Source organism: Macaca mulatta, chromosome X (genome assembly GCF_049350105.2).
Source record: "Macaca mulatta isolate MMU2019108-1 chromosome X, T2T-MMU8v2.0, whole genome shotgun sequence".
Taxonomy (NCBI): Eukaryota; Metazoa; Chordata; class Mammalia; order Primates; family Cercopithecidae; genus Macaca; species Macaca mulatta.
In genome coordinates this window covers 87,561,109-87,580,581 of record NC_133426.1, presented here as the reverse complement: position 1 = coordinate 87,580,581, position 19,473 = coordinate 87,561,109, and the positions used below count along the sequence as shown (strand labels likewise).

The 19,473-nt window shown below is 35.8% G+C and overlaps 1 protein-coding gene and 1 pseudogene across 1 annotated transcript in view; one reads left to right on the top strand and one right to left on the bottom strand.

Moving 5' to 3' along the window:
* The window catches only part of SH3BGRL (SH3 domain binding glutamate rich protein like), a 94,533-nt gene that overhangs the window by 54,251 nt on the left and 20,809 nt on the right, over nucleotides 1-19,473 (bottom strand).
* LOC100425629 (large ribosomal subunit protein eL34 pseudogene) lies at nucleotides 18,748-19,124 on the top strand (annotated as a pseudogene).

Below are 19,473 nucleotides of genomic sequence, written 5' to 3'. Positions count from 1 at the left end.
GATCTCTCCTCTGACTTCAATTCCAATTTTATTGCACATTATTCAGTCTGTTCTAGCCACACCAGGGATCACCTGTGTTCCTCAAATATGCCAAGATAATTTCCTCATCTAGGTCCTTTCAGTTGCTAGCCCCCAGCCTGAAATGTTATTTTCCTTGCACATCACATACCTGTTTCTTCTTATTTCCTTTGGAACTCAGTTTAAGCATCACCTCCGGAGTGGCATCCTCCCTGATCACATTATCTAAAGTAAGTCTTTTGTTACACTCTCACTCTAAACTCTGTCCTCTTTCTTCTTGGTACTTATCAGAAGTCATAACTACATATTTATTTATGCATTTACTTCTTTAACGTCTGTATTTTCCAGTAGAATGTAACCTTAACGGAAGTAGGGACTGTGTCTATGTCGATCCTGTTCACCGCTGAATCCTCAGGGCCTAGCACAAAATCAAGCACACAGAAGATGCTCAAAATATACTTGTTGATGAATAACTGAATTATGAATATATAATCTTTTTCATTATGACAACCTTATGGAATAGGTAGGGGAGTAGTATTATAATGTATAGTCATTTTTTAGTTGAGGTCACCGAGGTTCACAAAAATGAAGGGACCTGTAACACAGCTATGAATGGTGGAGTTCATACACAAGCTCTGAACTTCATACTCCAAGTTCAATGCCCCTTCCACTATGACATACACCTCGAATTGATACAGAAGGGGAGCATGGAAGTGCTGGGAAGGGAAGGTTGTGGTCCCTGGCTAGGGCTCCATCCCTGGGACTGTGCCCACACACCTAGGTGAGGACAGGTATTTCTGTTTTCCTGCCAAATGCTGCATTTCCCAAGACCACCTTGGCCCATTATGCCCCCATCCCGTACCCATAAAAACCCTAAGACCCTACTGGGCACACACACAAGTAGCTGGACATCAAGAGGAACACATAGGTGGAAGAACACACAAGCAGCTGGATGTCGAAAGGAACACACCAGTGTAAGAGCACACCAACAGTCGCTGGCAAGCCACCAACCACCACGACGTGCAGTTTGGCCAGGGTGGTCAGAGGACAGCCCGGCCACTGAGCAGCCTGAATCCAGGTGAAAACCACCTTCCCACTCCATCTCCCTTGTGGCTCCCCAACCATCTGCTGAGAGCCACTTCCGCTCAATAAAACCTTGCAATCATTCTCCAAGCTCATATGTGATCTGATTCTTCTGGTACAACAAGGCAAGAAACCCCGGGATACAGAAAGCCCTTTGTCCTTGTGATAAGGCAGGGTGGGGTCTAATTGAGCTGACTAACACAAGGCACCTACAGATGGCTAAACTGAAGGAGCATACTGTAACACACGCCCACTGGGGCTTCAGCTGTAAACATTCACCCCTAGACACTGTTGTGGGGTCGGAGCCCCACAGCCTGCCCATCTGCATGCTCCCCCCAGAAGTTTGAGCGACGGGTCACCGAAGAAGTGAGCCATGCCCCCACGGCACATCCTGTAAGGGGTATAATGGAACTTTTCCCATTTCAGAATCTCCTTGATTACTATTAACTCCATGTCATTTAATCATGGACACTTGCTCCATAGCCCCTGGACACGAATTCTAGGGAGTAGAGACATTAATGGATCACAGACTTCCTTAAAAAGGTGCTATTCAATTTTCCAGGTTCTTTGTAAAAGAGGACTGTCATTCTACTCAGGACACTCAAGATTTCCAAACTTCAGTAATATCGAATCTTAAACCCTCTAGATGCTGTGTATAACTCACAAGCTGTAGCTCATATGTCACAGCTATAAGTCATTTGTGGCAAAGAGCTCTTAATGTCACTGTATTGAGAAATGAATTTACATTATATACCCAAAACATATGAACAAAGTAATGTGAATTAACTATATACTGTATAACAAAAATAAAATCCAAAGCCCCCCAACCATCTAAATGGACCCCTCCTCTTGGCTAGGGGCATTCCAAAGTTAACCTGAAAATCTAGTTCAGGCTATGATGGGAAGGGAGAGCTGGACATGCCTCATTATACCTTCCTCCCTTTTATATTTACCAATAGAACAGGCTCTTTAGGTTTGATAAGAAACATTTACAAGCTATTCTCTCTGAAGCCTGCTACCTAGTGGCTTCATCTGCATGAAAAAACTTTGGTCTCTACAACCCCTTACCTTAACCCAGACACTCCTTTCTATTGATTCCAGATCTTTAGATAGTAACTCTTTCAATCAATTGCCAATCAGAAAATCTTTGAATCTGCTTATGACCTGCAAGCTACCCCCCTCCCAGCACCTGCTTCCAGTTGTTCTGCCTTTCTGGACCGAACCAATGTACATCTTACATGTACTGACTGGTGTCTTATATCTGCCTAAAATATATAAAACCAAGCTGGAGTCCAACCACCAACATGGGCACATGTTTTCATGATCTCCTGAAGGCTGTGTCATGGGCCATTGGTCACTTAGATATGGTTCAGAATAAACCTCTTCATAAATATTAGAGTTTGACATTTTTAATTGACAGTGCTATGGCTCCTTACATGGACCATTTTTTCCATTTAAACCCATTAATATGAACCACCACTAGAAAAAGACTATACATATTTACATAAAATCACTATAATATTTTTAAGCCCTGGTATCTAAAACTGCATACAAACTGCAATATATGAGAGAACAAGAAGCAACGTGATCACAGTTTATTTTGTAATAACTTGTGCAAATTCATCAGACAGTGCAGAAATCCAAGAACGAAATGAAGTATGTTATCATACGGGTTAATACTTAAGGCATTAGTTCACCAATGTACTTATCTCATTCTTGGTTTAGGCTATGTAACAGCGCATTCAGCTTACAAGAATTGAAAAATAACAAATAAAAATAGATAAAATTATATTACTTGAAAAAGTATTTGCAAGTAAATATTATTATTTAAAACTTAAAAAGCAAATGGAATCATTATGTCTTTCAGAGACTTATCAAGATAGCAAGCAAAAAAGAAGTCATTTCTAAAGCAAAGGTAAAAACATAAGACAACTGATTTCCTTCAGGCTAGGAAGCAGTCAGCAGTCCCAACAGTACAAGAATTTTTGCACATTCTTCACACAGACTTGAACTCCAAGGTTTTGCAACTTATGAGACAGGCCCTCTGTTCTCAAATAGAACCGGCAAAGTAAGGGCATATGGGTTAGAAACCATGCAGAACAGAACATTTTGTTTGTTGTTAAGTAAAATTATGAAAATGCAACTGTTAAATAGGAAACTAATTGATCACTTTAGCAATGGATCTGGAAATCTTCTGTAGATCAAAATAAAATGTGGCCATTTCAAATCCATAAAGTAAGTGAAAAATTTCCACCATGTTTCTAACTGGTGTCGAGTCTAACAACCAATGACTCAATAACTGGTTTTTGATGCTCCATTTTTTCATAAGAATATCATTCTTTAGAAAAGTCCAAAGTATTTATTTCAGGTACAACTTCACAATTCTTATGACAACCTCAAAAGATCTGTAATGTGTGCAATGTTAAACCCAACCTTATTTAAAAGGAACAAAAGCAGTGACAGAGTTAGGTGAACTGCACAAGGATACATGACTTAACAATGGCATAGTCAACAACTCTATTAGTTTCCTATTGTCAGTCTAACAAATTACCACAAATTTAGTGGCTTAAAACAACACGATTCTAAAGGTCAGAGCTTGAAATTAGTCTGACAGGGCTGAAACCAAGGTGGTGGTAAAACTCCTTCCTTCTGAGGGCTCTAGAGGAGATTCCATTTTCCTTGTCTATTCTAGTTTTCAAAGCCCATCTACATTTCTTGGCTCATGACTTTTTCCTCACATCACTCCAACCTCTTGTTTACATCATCATACCTCCTGTTTCCCTTTATGTCAAAAATTTTCCCTCTGCCTTTCTCCTAAAAAGACTGTCGTGATTACATTTAGGGCCCACACAGAGAATCCAGAATAATCCATCCTTCTAGTTATACTTAATTTAATCATACATGCAAAGTCTATTTGCCATATAAGGTGCATCTACAGATTCCTTAGATGGGAACCTGAATATCTTTGGGGGCCATTATTCAGCCTATCTCAGTAATAAAACTGAATCCAAGCATATTTATTCTTGATTCACTATGCCAAGGGTGACTTGCTCACAACTATACAGCTGCCATAGGTGGTTGTTGGTTTTCTGTGTGACCCTGAGATTCTGAAAAAAGAAATAATTTCTGTCTCTCTCTCACACACACACACACACATGCACACACAGACACACAAACACACACACATATATGCACATTATTAAGCCAGAATATTAATGTCATGGCTTAAAAATGTTCTTTAGAAAAACATACAATAATAATAAAAATATAGATAAAAAAGTATTTTAGTCAATTTGTAACAGAGCAAATTATTTTTATGGTAAAAAACAAATTGTTAAATTATAGCTGCAACAATGCCATCAATAGACCAAAATGTAGAGTAAAAGCTAAAGCCAGGCCTACAACTGAAGAAAAGAAAAGGAGGTCTGGTAATCATCTAGTGAATTCAGATATTGCAAATTACAAAAATCTAGTTAAACTAGATAATTCATTATCCTTATCCTACCCCAATCCACTCCACAAAATATTCTTATCTCCATAAATAATTTGGAAGATTACATTTAAATTATGAATTTTAGCTTTTAGTTTACTTTCAGCAATTTATGTAGAACTGCATGTGATCTCCTAGTGACGTCACCGGTGAGCTTTGTGACCTTGATCAAACTCCTTTTCTCTGACTCAGTTTTATGTATGAAATGAGTTTAGACAAGATCACATCAAAAGTTCCCTTCAGGTCAAAAGTTATTACCATGAATGACGTAAATCATCACCTACAAATATATTTCCTTACTCTAGTGAAAGACAGTACAATCTAAAATACACACTGAAACCAGCAAAATTCTAATCTTCACTCTGTTACTACCTCTCTAAGAATTTCAGGAATAGTCATTTAATATCTATCATTCACTGATGCCGAACTAGCTTCATATAAATTAAATTTCCCTTGGCTTATCTTCTTCTAAAGCTTTGAGAAGAACTAATAAGACAATTATTACACAGCATGCTAATTGCTTTAGATAATGACAGATATGACACACTAGTTTATTCACAAAGATCTTAGGTATAAAAAATCAAGGAGACTTGCTTAAAATCTCCTTTGAGGCAGAAAATCATTGGAATTAGCCTTCAAAATAGGCCTGTGTTTTGTTTCTTCTGCCGAACTATCTCTAGCACTATCTCTGTTACATAGTTCACAAGCATTCATTGAGAGATTAAGTCATACTGATAAGTCATAAAATACTGACTCTGCCCAGAGTGATGTGCCTCCCTCACAAAAACAAGCAGAAAGGCACAATTCCTTTGATGTCAAATTAGATATTCTTGAGTTCCGTTCATAGTCCCACCGAAACAACTGCAAAATGAGCAAATCATTGGAAAAACGTTCAATTGTTCCCTATGGAAATATCATCCTCTTTTCATTACTGGCAACATTCTAGGACTGCCTATTTTCAGTTCCCTGTAGTATATCCAGGGAAACTGAGACTAATTTGAATACTGGTGTATTAGTTTCATACTGCCTCTGTCACAAATTATCACAAACTAAGTGGCTTAAAACAACATAAATTTATTATCTGAAACTTCTGGAGGTCAGAATCCTATATGTGTCTTACTGGGATAAAACGAAGGTGTTGACAGTGCTCAGTTCTGTTCTGGAGGCTCTAGAAGAGAATCTTTTTCCTTTCTTTCTTTCTTTCTTTTTTCCACTTGCTAGAGGCTGTCTGCATTCCTTAGCTCATGGCCCCTTCCACCATCTTCAAGCCAGAAATATCTATGGAATCATTCCTATTTGGTATCACTCTGATATTGATTTTCCTGTCTCCATCTTTTACTTTATAATGAACTTTGTGATGACACTAGACTCTTCCAAATAGTCCAAGATAATCCACCTTCTTGAAGTCATTAATTTAATCACATCTGCAAAATCTCTTTTGCCATATAAGGTAACACATTCACAGGTTCCAGGGATTAGGATGTGAAGATCTCTAGAAGGCTATTTTTCCGTCTACCACAATTGACCCTAAAACTAATAATTAGTCCACTGTGATTGCACACAGGTACTCACCTGTGTAAATTCATTCAATGAATTCACCCAGTTAATGTAGTCAGAGTAGGCCACTGATCATAAAAATACTCCTCCCCAGTCTTTCCTACTAGAAATCAAGGGATTTGAAAACCATTTTCCACTTAACTATGAATCAGAAGCACAGCTCCTCCATCACATTTACTCCAGGTGCCATTGCCATCAGAATCTCTCTCAGTCATAAGGAAAATCCAAGTACAACACTTATTTTAATATATACATATATAAATATATGTATATTTATGTTTATATATATTTATATGTATATATAAATTTATATGTGTATATTTATATGTATATATAAATTTATATATGTATATTTATACGTGTATGTAAACTTTGTATATTTATGTATGTATATTTTCATATGTAAATGTTTTACACATATAATATAATATATAAACAAAATATAATATAAATATCAACATAATATAAATATAAATAAAATATAAATATATAAAATAAATAAATAGATAAAATATGAATAAAATATAATAAAAACTATATATATACACACACATATATACACACACATATATCCAAGACGGCATTGAAGACTTACACTGAATGCTTCTGGATTAAACACTTTAAAAATATTAGGGAGGCTCAAATTAGAAGCTGGCAGCCAAGATGGTAAAGGGCATAAAATATATGCACCATACAGAATGTTTGAAAGAACTAGGAATGTTCAGTCTTTAGACAGATAATCAAAAGCTATTTTCAGAAAACTGCAAGGAGATATGACAAGGATCTTATCTTAGGTGAAGAGCTCTAATAGCAAGGAGAAGATTTACTTCAGAATACAAAAATCCCAACCACTGGATAGATGTTAGAAAGAACCATATTTTGGTTTAATTTTAAATCAAATTTAAATCTTTTGTACTAACTAGAGTTGTCTAACAATGGAACAGCCTATCTGAATACCCTATATTAGAGGTGTCAATGGGAGGTGGTTGGCGTTGGGGTCAGCGTGTTTCCTAAACAAAGGAATGAACACACAAGACAACACAAGACAAGACAAACATGGCGGCCGCCTTGAATGGCACGCTCTGCTTTATTTTATACAGTCGTTTGTGGAATGTTGCCAAGTCACAAGACACATTGTTGTTTTTCTGACCTTTCCCTGACTTTCTGGATTTTCAAGATGTTTATACATAAACAAGCCCCCAGGGTCTGCTGTTAGCAGCTGGCTCCTTTGTCCTCCCTGTTTGCAGGGAAGGAACGCCCTCTTCGTTTGCAAGAGCAGGACTTATCGGGAACGCTCTGCTTCGTTTCCAAGAGCAGGTCTTATCGGGAACATCTTGTTTGCGAGCACGTAGTCCTCTACAGGTTGGGGAGTTGTTGGTCAAAGGACACAAAACTACAGTTAGATAGGAAGAGATCTATTGTACACAGCATAGTGATTACAGTTAACGATGATATATTGTACTATTAAAAAATGATGAGAGTAGATGTTTAATGTTCTCACCGCAGAAATGAAAGCTATGTGAGGTAAAAAGAAACCATTCTTCAGAAGAAAAAATAATGTACTGCCAACACTTAGGTCAAGGTATCATTCTTCTTTCGGAGGCCTGGGATTTATTTACAATATAATTTGTAGTGACTCATAATACTGGTTAACATTTCAACTAGGATCACTGTGTTTTCTTAGTCTTAATTATACAAAATTAATTGTATCTAGCTATTGTGTTATTCACAATAGCCAAGTCACAGAATCAACCTGTGTCCATCAATGGATGATTGGATAAAGAAGCTGTGATAAAAATATACACCATGGAATACTACTTAGCCATGAAAAAGAATGAAATCATGTCCTCTGCAGTAACATGGATGCAATTTCCCATTATCCTAAGTGAATTAACACAGAAACAGAAAGTCAAATACTGCATGTTCCCACTTATAAATGAAAGCTAAACAAGGAATACGCATAGTCATGCAGAGTTAAATAATAGGCAATGGTGACTATTAAAGGTGAGAGGGTGGAAGGGGGGTGAGAGATGAAAATTTATCTATTGGGTATAAAGTACACTATTTAGATGATGGGTACACTATGTTATATATCCATATAACAAAACTGCATTTGTACCCCCTAAATTATAAAAAAAATAAAATAAAATAATTTCCTGCTCTATGCTAAAACAGTTATTCCCCTAATACTGAAGATTTAATCACATTTTATTTTTGTTGAAAGATAAAATTAATGTTTTTCCATGGTTAAAGAGCTGGTTAAAAAAAAATAAAATTGGTACTGGAGATGGCAGAGCTCACCTCAGGCTTGAAAGGCTTGAAAGAAGGCCTGAGTCTAGAGTGAAATATAGTCTCTATTTGTCCAGGGTTTTTATGAGAAAGTCATCTTAGTTTCACATATCATTCATCAAGCAATTATCTGAATCATCACCTTTTTTTAGAAAACACTGAGGCTGAGTTAGCTTTTAATCAGCAAACTCCAAGAAGAAATATCACCTCCTTGATGATTTCTCTAGTGACTTAGGGAAAAAAAAAAAAAAAAAAAGTGTTCCCAACTCCAGAATTGAGGAAAATGGACAAAAGACTATTGACAGAAAGAACAACAAAAAAATGATTGAACAAAGGATGATTCATAATCCATTTATTACATACTATGTCCAAAAATGTAGTTTAAGAAAAACGCAGTGGAATCATAAGTGAGGCTCAAAATAAACTTTTTGTACACAACGAAGTTAGAAAATACAAACCATCTTAATCTCACAAGGTAATTGTGACCTGAAATAATGCCTTCTAGTATCTATTTTTGATTTACTCTTAGTATTGCCTCCAATTTTATGGTTTTGGGTTTAGCACATAACTTGTGCCTCAGCTTGTCTTCCTGACTCATAAATTGTGTTTTAAAGAAGTCACATTAGGGTTTTAACCAATTATTTTGGGCTGCTAAGGAAAAAAAAAATCCTTTATTTCAAAGAAATTCAAAGTACTTGCTATTAATCACATTTTAAAAATCTAACTACCATTCCTAGGAAGTAGGTTTAAGGTCATTTCTATCTTACCTGGTGACTGGGGTTGGGGAATGGGATGAAACAAAGGTTAACCCATTTCCCTAAGGCCCTTTACGCCCCAATACAGAGTTTCCTGGCTGATTAGCATACTGATGATGACAAAGATTTCTAACAAATTAGCATTAAACTACATTAAAAAGTCGCAGCATTCAGTATAGAGTTCTAAAACAGTGATATTTCTTCTACAACAACAAGCAGTATAATAATTCAAAGTTTTATGACAAAATTTTTCTGGAAATTGAACCTTTTAAAGCATTGCATTGGGTATTACGTTAGCCATGCCATGTAATTTTCTTCATTTATAGCACAATCGACTATCATGAATGAACAACTCCCAATACTTGAGCTTTATGGAATTATTGATTAAAGAATTTGGCCAGGTGCGGTGATTCACACCGGTAATCCCAACACATTGGGAGGCCAAGACTGGAGGATCACTTGAGACCAGGAATTCAAGACCAGCCTGGGCAACACAGCAAGATCCTGTTTCTAAAAAAAAAAAAAAAAAAAATTAATCAGGCAGGCCTGGTACTAGGGAGAGTATTGAGATGGGAAGATTGCTTGAGCTCAAAATTTGGAGGCTGCAGTGAGCTGTGACTGCACCACTGCAATCTAGCCTGGGCAACAGAGCGTGACTTTATCTCAAAGAAAAAAAAAAAAAAAAGGAACCTTTAAAATTAGTTTTAATTCAGTACGTCTCGAGTTTCCTATAGGAATATTCCGCTTATCACATGATCTTACAGTGTACTGATCCACAGGCAGGAGCAATACACAGAATGCTTCCTAAAAAGAGAAGAGAGGTAGAAAAGAAAAAAAAAATCAGACTTATTTTAAGTTTTTCAAAACAAAATTGGTTCTTTCAGAACTAAGGCCTTGTTCTCTACAGAGCTGAGTATTTGATCAGTGGGTACTTAGGAAATATATATTAAATTGATAACTACTGGCTTTCCATGTGTTGTACAGTGCTTGATTTCCTCTGCTTCCACAGTTTCAATAATCTGATCTCTCACTTCACCACAGGAAAAAAAAAGGTAAAAAGAAATCCTTCAGTGATCAGCCAGATTTCTGCAATCTCAGACCCAGAGTCTAGGACAACAAAAAATAGAAAGTATTACTGCAGCATATTACCAAAGGAGGTTGTATATTTCTTTCCTTGGAGAATTCACTAAGAGAAAATTGATAATAATATTTCTGGGACAGTTCACAAACAGTCCTTACATGGATGGACTAGATGATTTCCCATGATCCCTTCTATACATATGCTTCTAACATTTTATTTGCAATATGTTTGATGGTGATGAAGGTGGGACAGACTAAAAGTCATTCTATACAATGGAGAATGAACTGTCAGTGTTATGCTCAAGCTTTCTTAATAACAATTGACATTAATAACAAAAAAGAGTAATGTTTTATTCCATGACCCTTCTACCTAGAAATCATTGTTTTAGTTCCACCTAAAGCACCATTACAAAATGTGGAAAGCCATAGTGTTGTTTTAAAAAGAACAACTTTGATGCTAGGACAAAATTTATCCACTAGAGCAACATGGCCCAAATGGATTCTGATGCTTATTAACTCCTGGTAGTAAGACAACCATTTTGCCAGAGTTCAAATGTTTGCAGTGGGGATTGTTACAAATATCCTGGGGAGAAAGATAAAGGGGAAAGGTGGAGCAAAAATTATGTTTACTTATTTAGTAATCTGATGGAAACCTAAGGAGAAATAATTACTTTAGCACTTAGACTTTTTGCCATACAGTTGGCCAAAGGCAAACATTGAGCAGCCACAGCACTGAAAATTCTGACACAATAGGTGATTCTTATCAAATTTAATTGTAGCAGCAGCACGAATTAACTCCAAAGTAAATAAAGCAGAAGGGGGAGAAGAAGACACATGCAACAATCACTGGAACACCCAGATATATAAGGCAAAAATTATTAGAGCTAAAGAAAGAAATAGACCCTAACACAATAATTGTTGGAGGCTTCAAGACCCATCATTCAGCACTGGACGGATTATACAAACAGATAATCAACAAAGAAATATTAGAATTCATTTGCCCTGTGGAACAAATGGATCTAATAGATATTTACAGAACATTTCATTCAATGACTGCAGAATACACATTCTTCTCCTCAGCACATAGATCATTCTCAAGAATAGACCATATGTTAGGACACAAAACAAGTTGTTAAAAATTCCTCAAAAATGAAATTATAAGAAATATATTTTCTGAACACAATGGAATAGAACTAGAAACCAATAACAAGAGGAATTTTGGAAACTATCCAAACACATGAAAATAAGACAATATGCTCCTGAGTGAACAGTGGGTCAATGAAGAAATTAAGAAAATTGAAAAAAAATCTCTTAAATCAATAAAAAGAGAAACAGGATATACCAAAACCTACGAGATACAGAGAAATAAATAGTAAAAAATAAAAGTTTATAGCTACAAGGGTAACTTCAAAACGTTCTTAGAAAAACTTCAAATAAACAACTTAAAGATGCGTCTCAAAGAACTAGAAAAGCAAGATCAAATCAAACTCAAACATAGAAGAAAATAAATAAATAAGAGAAGATCAAAAATAAATTAAATTGAAATTAAAAAAACACTAAAAAAGATCAATGGAAAAAAAAAGTGGGTTTTTTGAAAAGATGAAAAGAATGGACAAACTTAAACCCAGAATAAGAAAGAAGAGAGAAGACCCAATTAAATAAAATCAGCAATTAAAAAGGTGATATTACAGCCAATACCACAAAAATTGAAAAGATCATTAGAGGTACTATGAGCAACTATATGCCAATTAATTGGAAAACCTAGAAGAAATTGATAAATTCCTAGAAAATACAACTTACAAATATTGAAACATGGAGAAATCCAAAACCTGAGCAGACAAAAAACAAGTAATGAGAACAAAGCTGTAATACAGTCTCCCAGCAAAGAAATGTCAGGACCTGATGGGCTTCATTGCTCAATTTTATCAAACATTTAAAGAAGAACTAATACAAATCCTACGTCAAAGTATTCTGAAGAACAAAAAAAGCAGGAAATACTTTCCAACTGATTCTACAAGGCCAATAGTACACTGGTACCAAAACTGGACAAAGACACATCAAAAAAGAAAACTATAGGCCAATATCACTGATGAACATCGATGCAAAACTACTCAACAACATACTAAAAAATTCATGAACACATTAAAAAATCGTTATTCATGATCAAGTGAAATTTATCCCAGGGATGCAAGGATGGTTCAACAGATACAAACCAATCAATGTGATACATCATATCAATGGAATGAAGGACAAAAACCATATGATACTTTCAGATGATGTTAAAAAAGCATTTGATAAAATTCAACACACCTTCATGACAGCAAGTCTCAAAATACTGGGGATTGAAACATACCTCAATATAATAAAAGCCATATATGAAAGAATCACAGCTCGTATAACACTTAATGGGAAAAAAAAACTGAAAGCCTTTCTTCTAAATCTGGAACACCACAAAGATGTCCACTTTCACCACTGTTATTCAACATACTACTAAAAGTCCTAGCTAGAGCAATCAGACAAGAGAAAGACGTAAAGGGCATCCCAATTTGAAATGAATAAGTGAATTTATCCATCTTTGCAGATGATGTGATGTTACATTTGGAAAAACCTAAAGACTTCACCAAAAAATCCCATTAGACCTAATGAACAAATTATGTACAGTTGCAGGATATAAAATCAACACGCAAAAATCAGTATCATTTCTAAATGCCAATAGTGAACAATCTGAGAAAGAAATCAATAAAGTAATCCCATTCACAGTAGTCACAAACATAATAAACTACACAGGGATTAACTTAAACAAGTGAAAGCTCTCTGCAATGAAAACTATGAAATATTGATGAAAGAAACTCAAGAAGGCTGAAAAAATGTACACATATAAATGTACATATATATGTAAATATATATATATAGTTATCCGATGCTTTTGCCTCACAGCTCTTAAGATTCTTTCCTTTGTCTTGACTTTAGATAACCTGATGACCACGTGCCTAGGTGATGATCTTTCTGTGACAAATTTCCCGAGTGTTCTTTGAGCCTCTTGTATTTGGATGTCTAGGTCTCTAGCAAGGCCAGGGAAGTCTTCCTCAATTATTCCCTCAAATAAGTTTTTGATTTCTTTCTCAGATTGTTCACTATTGGCATTTAGAAATGTTACTGATATTTGTGTGTTGATTTTTTATCCTGCAACTGTACATAATTTGTTTATTAGGTCTAATGGGATTTTTTGGTGAAGTCTTTAGGGTTTTCCAAATGTAACATCACATCATCTGCAAAGATGCACAAATTGACTTTTTCATTTCAAATTGGGATATATCTATATCTAGATACAAATAAATAGATATAGATATAGATACATAAAACCTGTCAGATTAACAGTAGATTTCTCAGCAGAGACCTTACAAGTCAGAAGAGATTGGGGCCCTATCTTTAACCTCAGTAAACAAAAACAAAAAATATATATATAAGCTAAGAATTTTGTATCCAGTGAAACTAACCTTCATAAATGAAGGAGAGATAAAGTCTTTTTGAGACAAACAACTGTGGAGGCAATTCCCCACTACCAAGCCAGCACTGTAAGAAATGCTAAAAGGAGTTCTAAATCTTAACACATAACCCTGAAATACACCAAAATAGAATCTTCTTAAAGCATAAATCTCAGAGGACCTATAAAACAGTAACACAATTTTTAAAAAAGTATTCACACAACAATTAGCATGATGAAAAAACAGTACTTCATCTCTCAACACTAACACTGAATGTAAGTGGTCTAAATGTTTCACTTAAAAAATGCAGAATGGCAGGATGGACAAAAATCCTACCATCAATTATTTGCTGTCTTCAAGAGACTCATAAGGACTCACATAAATTTAAGGTAAAGGGGTGGAAAAAGATATTCTATGCAAATGAAAACCAAAAGCAAGCAGGAGTAGTTATTCTTATATCAGGCAAAACAGACTTTAAAGCAACAAAATTTTAAAAAGACAAAGGGGCATTATATAATGAAAAATATCAGTCGAACATGAAAATATCACAATCCTAAATATATATGCACTTAACACAGGAGCTCTCAAATTTATAAAACAATAACACTAGACATAAGAAATGAGCGACACAGCAAAACAATAATAGTGGGGAAATTCAATACTTCACTGACAGCACTAGACAGGTCATCAAGACAGAAAGTCAACAACAACAACAATAACAAAAACTGACTTAAAGTATACCCTAGAACAAATGAACTAAACAGATATTTACAGAACATTCTACCCAACAACTGCCGAATATACATTTTTTATCAGCACATAGAACATTCTCCAAGATAGATCATATGACAGGCCACAAAACAAGTCTCAATATATTTAAGAAAATCAAAATTACTATCAAGTTCTCTCTCAGACCACAATGGAATAAGATTGAAAATTCACTCTAAAAGGAACCCTCAAAACTATACAAATACATGAAAATTAAATAATCTTCCCCTGAATGATCTTTGAGTCAACAGTGAAATCAAGATGGAAATTTAGAAAATTCTTTAAACTGGATGATAATAGTGATACGAACTATCAAAACCTCTGGGATACAGCAAAAGTAGTGCTAAAAGGAAAGTTCCTAACATTAAAGGCCTACATCAAAAAGTCTGAAAGCACAAATAGACCATCTAAGCTCACACCTAATGGAACTAGAGAAATAAAAACCAAACCCAAACCCAGCGGAAGAAAAGAAATATCAAAGATCAGAGCAGAACTAAATGAAATTGAAACAAAAAAAAATTAAAGATAAATGAAACAAAAAGTTGGCGGTTTGAAAATATAAACAAAATTGATTGACCATTAGTGAGATTAAGAAAATAAGAGAAGATACAAATAAATATATATAAATAAAATGGCTTTAATCCAAAGACAGACAATAACATGCTGGCAAGGATATGGAGAAATGGGAACCCTCGTACACTCTTGGTGGTAAGGTAAATTAGTACAACCACTATAGAAAACAGTTGGAGGTTCCTCAAAGACACTAAAAATAGAGCTTACATATATGTGATCCAGCCACCCCACTGCTGGGTACATATCCAAAAGTAAGACAATTGATATATCAAAGAGATAGCTGCACTCCTGTGTTTATTGCAGCACTATTCACAATAGCCAAGATTTAGAAGCAACTTATATGTCCGTTGCCAGACGAATGGATAAAGAAAAGATGGCACATATACACAATGGAGTATTACTCAACTATAAAAAGAATGAGATCCTTTCATTTGCGACAACTTGAATATAACTGGAGGACATTATTTTAAGTGAAATGAGCCAGGCACAGAAAGACAAACTTTGCATGTTCTCACTTATGTGTGGGAGCTAAAAATTAAAACAATTGAACTCATGGAGATAGAGTAGAACCATGATTACCAGAGGCTGGGAAGGATAATGCGTAGGGAGGATGGGGATGGTGAATGGGTACAAAAATATCGTTAGAGTCAATGAATAAGATCTACTACTTAATAGTGTAACCAGGATGACTGTGGTCAACAATAATTTATTATACATTTTAAAAACTGAAAGAGTATAATTGGATCACTTGTAACACAAGGAAAAGATAGATGCTTGGGTTAATGGATTCTCTATTTATCCTGATGTGATTATTATACATTATGTGCCTGTATCAGAGTGTCTCATGTGCCTCAGAAATATGTGCACCTGTGGTAAATGACAGAAACAGACAATGAAGCCACAAATCTTTAATTTATTATGACTGCAACATTTGGCTTTAATCAGAACTGTATAATAGTCATGTCTTTGTGGAATGTTCCAGTATAAAAAGGAAGTGCAAACTGTGCTTAGGACCTACTTTCCTCACTTTTCTGCACACACAAAAATTAAAAATTGAAAATTAAAACAAAAACAAAGTAAATAAGGCATATTGATACATAGAATACTGAACTAAACTTCAAACCAAACTGTCAGGAATTCTATAACCCTTGGAAAAGAAAGGGGAAAAGCCAAGGAGAGCAGAAAGAGTGACAAACAGAAAACGGTTGAGATTATAAATAAAGGAATGAATACAATTCAGATTTTTATAAGACATAATTGTTTGCACAAAAGATCAAAGCTAGGGTGATCTCAAGGTGAGGGAATTATAGAAAAGTCTAAAAGGCATTTTTCAGATAATGAAAAAGGGAATTTAGTGGGCTTTGTTCCATAATCCCAGGGTAAATGATAGAAACAGACAATGAAGCCACAAATCTTTAATTTATTATGACTGCAACATTTGGCTTTAATCAGAACTGTATAATAGTCATGTCTTTGTGGAATGTTCCAGTATAAAAAGGAAGTGTAAATTGTGCTTAGGATCTACTTTCCACACTTCTGTCTAGTGAAATGGCAAGAAAATTGGGTAACAGTTCAACTGAAGTAATAAATTATCACTTTTCAGAACTGTCATTCAATAAGAAGATCATTGTCAGGGTGACTGGAAAGGGTAGGCAGAATATATTTGCACACTTGTTGGGGGACAGGACAATGCTAATTTCTGTGAGACAGCTTACCAACAGGCAGGCAGGGAGTCCCTAAAGTACCTCTGCCTTGACTCCCTTCTTATTTGCAGGCCATGTAACTTAGTCCCTCACACTGACATCTCCATACTTTCTCCCTCACTCTGGCTCAGGGAGGAGGCTGAGGAAATCTTTATTCCTGGCCTTTTCTCATCCTTGAGAACCTAGGTCCAGAGTTTAGTCCAGTGACTGGCAATAAGTATTTTCTGAATGAATGAGTGGATCTGAGGGTGAAAGCAAGATAATTCCCAAGCACAAATCATAGATTCAGAATTGGCAGGACCTATCTACATAACCTATTCAAATTGTCCACCCTGCACAAGGCTCTGCACTTGAACATCTCTGCCAAGTGCTTATATGGTACATGTATGTGTACCTACTATCAAGTTAGTTCAATGTAGAAGTATTGAATGTAGAAGTATGAAATTCTAGGGGAGAGAGTTTATGGAACCAGAGCTCCATAAACTCTCTCCTCTAGAATTTAACAATGTCATTGATATGGAATCCCAAACTTCTGATTTAATTCCATTTACCTTTCTTTATTTTCTTTCTTGAATAGTATTCACCAGATCCTAAGTCAGCCCAGAAATCTTAAAGGAAGTGGTATGCCTACCAATTTTCTAACCGTATACTCTTTCCAGCCTCCTAGATTGGCATTAGGAAGCTCCTAGATCCAGAAGCTAGACTGGCATTAGGAAGAAGAGAAAATAAGTGTAAAGTATTAGATCAGTTACACTTTCTTATGACTAAAATAATCCATCCCATAGCCAGAAGTCAAAGTGTAAAAAGCAATATGTTCTTTCCTATTCTGTGAAGAAAGACATTTGTAGCTTGATGAGGATGGCATTGAATCTATAAATTACCTTGGGTAGTATGGCCATTTTCAAGATATTGATTATTCTTATCCATGAGCATAGAATGTTCTTTCATTTGTCTGTGTCCTCCTTTATTTCATTCAGCAGTGGTTTGTAGTTCTCTTTGAAAAGGTCCTTGACATCCCTTGTAAGTTGGATTCCTAGGTATTTTATTCTCTTTGAAGCTATTGTGAATGGGAGTTCATTCATGATTTGGCTCTCTGTCGGTTATTGGTTTATAAGAATGCTTGTGATTTTTGCACATTAATTTTGTATCCTGAGACTTCGCTGAAGTTGCTTATCAGCTTAAGGAGATTTTGGGCTGAGACTATGGGATTTTCTAAATATATAATCATGTCATCTGCAAACAGGGACAATTTGACTTCCTCTTTTCCTAATTGAGTACCCTTTATTTCTTTCTCCTGCCTGATTGCCCTGGCCAGAACTTCCAACACTATGTTGAATAGGAGTGGTGAGAGAGGGCATCCTTGTCTTGTGCCCATTTTCAAAGGGAATGCTTCCAGTTTTTGCCCATGCAGTATGATACCGGTTGTGGGTTTGTCATAAATAGCACTTATTATTTTGAGCTACATCCCCAAAATACCGAACTTATTGAGAGTTTTTAGCATGGAGGGTTGTCGAATTTTGTCAAAGGTCTTTTCTGCATCTATTGAGATAATCATGTGGTTTTTGTCTTTGATTCTGTTTACATGCTGGATTACGTTTATTGATTTGCATATGTTGAACCAGCCTTGCATCCCAGGGATGAAGCCCACTTGATCATGGTGGATGAACTTTTTGATATGTTGCTGGATTCGGTTTGTCAGTATTTTATTGAGGATTTTTGAATCGATGTTCATCAGGGATATTGGTCTAAAATTCTCGTTTTTTGTTGTGTCTCTGCCAGATTTTGGTATCAGGATGATGTTGGCCTCATAAAATGAGTTAGGGAGGATTCCCTCTTTTTCTATTGATTGGAATAGTTTCAGAAAGAATGGTATCAGCTCCTCCTTGTACCTCTGGTGGAATTCAGCTACGAATTCTCTCTGATCCTGGACTCTTTTTTGGTTGGTAGGGACGTTGTCTGCAGGCACTCAGAATGGTCCAGCATTTGATATACTGATGTAGGCTTTCCTACAATACAGCTTCTAACAAAAGCAGGCTGTCTCGAATCCCTGGTAATAGAATTGTTTACCTTTTTACCAAGAAGGTTGGGAAAGCACCAAAATCTGCATGTGGTGTGTGCCCAGGCAGACTTTGAGGGGTTCGTGCTGTAAGACCTAAAAGTTCTTATGAGAATGTCCAAAACAAAGAAACATATTAGCAGGGCCTATGGTGGTTCCATGTGTGCTGAATGTGTCTGTGATAGGATCAAGTGTGCTTTCCTTATCGAGCAGAAAATCATGGTGAAAGTGTTGAAGACACAAGCACAGAGTCAGAAAGCTAAATAAAAAAATGAAACTTTTTTGAGTAATAAAAATGAAAAGACAAAAAAAAAAAAAAAAGAATAAGAGAGGAGACCACCCCTCATATTGTCTTATGCCCAATTTCTGCCTCCAAAGAAAGAAAAAGTAAAAATTAAAAGCCAGAAACAAAATCCACAAGCAGACAGCCCGGCGCCACACCCTGGGCCTGGTAGTTAAAAATCAACCCCTGACCTAATCGGTTATGTTATCTATAGATTATAGACAGTGTATAGAAAAGCACTGTGAAAATCCCTATCCTATTTTGTTCTGATCTAATTACTGGTGCATGCAGCCCCCAGTCACGTACCACTTGCTTGCTCAATTGATCACGACC